Here is a 4862-nt window from a genome sequence, read left to right on the forward strand (position 1 = left end):
TGGAGACTGATAAATTGGCCAAATTACTTTCCATTATATGCTCAGTCTCCTCATCTATAAAATGAAGGGCTTTGTTAAGCCATCTCTGAGTTCCATTTCTCCTCTGCTGCACATTTTCATTGGTTCCTGAAGGGAAGGCATTTATCTACTCCCTGTGGAATAGATAGAAAACCCCTGGCACTCATCCTGACCTAATAGATGCAACTGAACCCAGAGCCAAGTAGAGTGTGACCACAATAAACCAGAAAGCTTGCAGACATGACTGGGAGTAGTTGAAATTTCTGGTCATGTAAAATGTCTTTTTCCTTTTTCAAAGTTCATTGGAGAAACTCTAAAATGTATTTCCATCCAAGTGTAAAATAATTCTTAGCTGTATTTTGTTGCTCTCTTATTCCTCATCTATTTTGGACGCTCCAGAGCCCCTCTCTCTCTTCCTTTGTGTGACACATAGTGTGTCAGCACATGACATGTTCTGTAGCATCATGGACGAGGCACAGATTTTTACCACAAAGCAACCCAGGCGGTGGGTCTCTCCTCCACCTGTATCCTGCTGAGACAGACAAGCCCATGCCGCAGTGTCAGTGTCATATCAGGTTGGAGGTGGAAGACCTACAAGCAGCTGAGGAGCAGGGCACTCGGGAGATCCTAAGTTGTACAGAGTGTGTCCAGGTTGGGCGTGGCTGTACCACATGCTCCAGGGAGAGGCTCCAGCAGAGGGGCCACCTCCCAGAGCCCTGTGTGTTTACAGACAGGAGGCAGGGCTGGCAAGTAACTAAGTGACAAGGACATAGCTTCCTGGTTGGGTTTCTATGTTAGACCAGGGAACCCCAGTGCTCTCTACCTGTTCTCCCCCTGGAGCCAACTGAAGCCTGCTTGTTGCTAAGCTACCGAGAGGGAAGGGGAGGCACTGGGAAGGAGTGTCCAGGGTCTTGGGTTTGTCTCTTCTCAATTCCTGACTGTGACTATCAGCTAAGCATTTAGCCCTCAAGCCTTTGTTTTCTCCCTCAGATACATGTGTCTGCAGGCAGAAACCACACTGGTGATGAGGGTATAAATTCAAACATGCGATCCTATCTCTGTAAGCAGATTGATGGCAGGGGACTTAGTAGACTGCAAGGGACAGAGTAATTTTATTCCTACCCCCACCCTCTCTTCCACTCTGTAAACTATTCCTTTTGTCTCTGAACGAATTTTCAGTAAGGCAGGCCCATCCCTTTTCTGGTCACTCTTAGGGAACAAACTTCCCTCTTGCCACACGCATTTCCAAGAAGATTCATTTGTCATCACATGGTGTCAGCCAGTAAGTACACAATTTATATAACTTCCTAAACTAGCTGATGTAGCTTCATTGCTCAACCCAGTTATAGAACTGGAAGCTCTGCAGGCGAGGTCAGTGGGGTGCAGCCAACTCTTCTCTAGACACCACGTGCCCCTCCTTCAACACCACTGCCTCCAGCCCACCACACCCACCCCAATCTACCAGGGCCCTCCCTCCGTGATGCTACTTCGTGCAAGAGAACAGTGTGTTGTTTAATGTCCAAGTAGTTGGAAGTTTTTTTTGTTTGCTTGTTTTCGTCTTTGTGTCTTTTTAGGACTGTACCCCAGGCATAGGGAGGTTCCCAGGCTAGGGGTTGAATCGGAGCTGTAGAGACTGGCCTACACCACAGCCACAGCAACATGGGATCTGAGCTGCGTTTGTGACCTACACCACAGCTCAAGGTAGCACTAGATCCTTAACCCACAGATCGAGGCCAGGGAGCAAACCCTCGTCCTCATGGATACTAGTCGGGTTTGTTAACCACTGAGCCACTACAGGAACTCCAAGTAATTTGAAGTTTTCTACCTATCTTTCTGTTATTGATTTCCAGTTAATTCCGTTGTATTATGAAAGCATAATTTTATTTGTGTACTGATATTTGATAGTGTGTTTTATGTTAGAATGTGATCTATTTTGGTAACTGTTCCTCATGAGCTTGAGAAAAATTTTTGTGCTGCTCTTGTTGGATGATGAATTTCTAAATATCAACCAAATCCAATTGATTGATGGTGCTGCTTGGTTCAACTGATTTTCCGCCTCCTGTTTCTGTCCATTGGTGGTAGAGGGCTATTCAAGCCTTTATAACAATGAATTCATCTATTTTTCCTTTCAGTTCTACCAGTTTTACCTCATGTGTTTGAAGCTCTGTTAGGTGCATACACATTACAAGATCGCTATGTTTTAAGGATTGACTGTTTATCACTGTGTTGTGCCCTTTTTCAATCCATGATAATTTTTCTTGCTCTGATGTCAGCAATTAACACAGCTACTCCAGCTTCCTTTTGATTGGTATTAGCATGGAATAATCCCCTATCCTTTTAATTTCAATATATCTGTGTATTTATGTTTAAAGTGGGTCTCTAAGCAACATAGGGTCAGATCTTTTTGTGTGTATATTTTGTATGTGATTAGAAAACAACGTAAGATCTACGTGCTTTACAAAGTTTTTAAGTGTATAGTACAATACTGTTATCTATGATCACAATGTGGTACACAAGGTCTGTAGAAATTTTCCATCCTGGCATGACTGGAATTCTCTACACATTGAAAAGGAGTTGTCCCATTTCCTCCTTCCCCCAATCCCTGGCAACCAGCAGTGTGGAGAGATTGGAACACTTTTGCACTGTTGGTGGGAATGCAAAATGGGGCAGCCACTATGGAAAACACCATGGAGGTTCTTCAAAAAATTGAAAATAGAACTACCTTAAGATCCAGCAATCCAAGTTCTTGGGCTTTTATCCAAAACTGAAATCAGAATCTTGAAGAGAGGTTTTCATTTCCATGTTCATTGCAGCATTATTTATAAAAAGCCAAAAGGTGGAAACAAACTAAATGTCCATTAAGGGGTGAATGGATAAAGAAAATGTGGACTATACATACAACGAACTATTCTTCAGCCATAAAGAAGGAAATCTTGTCACATGCTACAATATAGAGGCACCTTGAGGACAATATGCTAAGTGATATACGCCAGCCACAGGAGAAATGTTAACGATTCCACTTTCCCAAAGTATCAAAAACAGACAACTCATAGAAGGAAGTGTGAAGCCTCCAGGTTTGCTCTTCTCTCTCAGGATTGTTTTGGCTATTCAGGGTCCTTTGTGATACCATTTGAATTTTAGGATTATATTTTCTGTATAATTTTACTCCTGTAAAAAGTGCCTTTGGGATTTTGATAGGAATTTCACTCACTTGACAATGGATACTTTTTTAAATGTTCAATTCATGAACGTGGGCTATCTTTCCATGTATTTGTGTCTTCTTTAATTGTGTTCAACAGTATCTTATCATTTTCAGTGTAGAAGTCTATTGCCTTCTTGGTTAAGATTACACACACACACAAATTGTTAGGATTAATAAATGAATTCAGCAAAGTTGCAGGATACAAAATCAACATAAAAAATTGTGTTTCTATACACTAATAATAATCTGAAAGTAGTCTTGTTTTTTTGTCCACTCTGACAGACACTGTCTTTTAATTAGTGCATTTAAACCAATGGTGAATGTGGTTATTGATACAGATTATTATGTACCATGTTCATTTCTGTTTTCTACTCATTACTCATGATTTTTTTTGTCTTTTACTTTTTCTCTCTACTCTCCTTTCAATTATTTTGTATAACTTCATTTTCTCTTCTGTCCTAGCATGCCAACTCTTCCTTTCTTCAAAACTTAAGTGGTTGCCCTGCAGTTCACAGTACACATTTCCACCTGATTCAAATCCACTTTCAAATAGCATGAAACTGCTTCACTGGTAGTGAAGGTGCTTTGTTATTACAATAATTTCCCTAATTCCTTCCCTCTGTCCCTTCCAACCTTGTATCATTTGTGTCACTTATCTACAAGCTATAACCACCAAATACATTGCTGCTATTCTTATTTTGAACAAACTCAGATCAATTAAGAAAAAGAAAGTAAGAACTTTTGTGTATCTATTTTTCTCTAATGTGCTTTCTTTCCTTATTTAGGTCTGCATTTCTGACCTGTACTTTTGCCTTCCTTCTGAAGAACTTAAACATTTCTTGTAAGGCCAGTCTACTAGTAACAAACTCCCTTACATTTTGTTTGAGGAAAAAAAAAAATTTTTTTTCCATTTTTGGGGCTGCACCCATGGCATACGGAAGTTCCCTGGCTAGGGGTCTAATCAGAGTTGTAGCCGCTGGCCTACTCCACAGCCACAGCAACCGCTAGATCTGAGCGGTGTCTGTGACCTACACCACAGCTCACTGCAACGCAGGATGCTCAACCCACTGAGCAAGGCCAGGGATCAAACGCATCCTCATGGATAACAGTCGGATTCACTTCCACTGCACCACAAAGGAAACTCCCTTGTTTGAGAAATAACTGCTAGATGGAACAAGAAGGACATCTGCATAATTTTGTCGGTGAAGCAATTTAGGTAAATAGGAGACAGCGGTGCCTGGCACATAGTAAGCACCCGGGAAATGTCAGGTGCTGCTGTTGTCAGGATTGTTTACCAGGGGCAGTTACAATCCTTAGGTGAGAGAATGATTGAAAAACAGGAAGCTCAGGTGTCCCTGGTGCTGAGATGCAATAAAAACACAAACCTAGAGTCCCAGCGGTTTCAGAGAACGTCAGGCTCTCTAAATAACAAATAAAGACGCTCTTTGGCAGTTTTTTCCCAGGACCCAAGCATGTTCTTCAGGAATCTGGCTCCTGACAGCTGGCGGGCAGCGGGCAGCTGGGTGGGTTGCAAGAGAAAGAAGGGACCTGGAGAAGGCGGGGCCTGGGGAAGAGCCGGAGGGGTGAGTCCCTGGACGGGGCGGGGAACCCGGCCTGGCTGATAGGGAGGGGCGGGGCCTGA

The sequence above is a fragment of the Phacochoerus africanus genome, chromosome 8, assembly GCF_016906955.1.
Source record: "Phacochoerus africanus isolate WHEZ1 chromosome 8, ROS_Pafr_v1, whole genome shotgun sequence".
NCBI classification, from domain to species: Eukaryota; Metazoa; Chordata; class Mammalia; order Artiodactyla; family Suidae; genus Phacochoerus; species Phacochoerus africanus.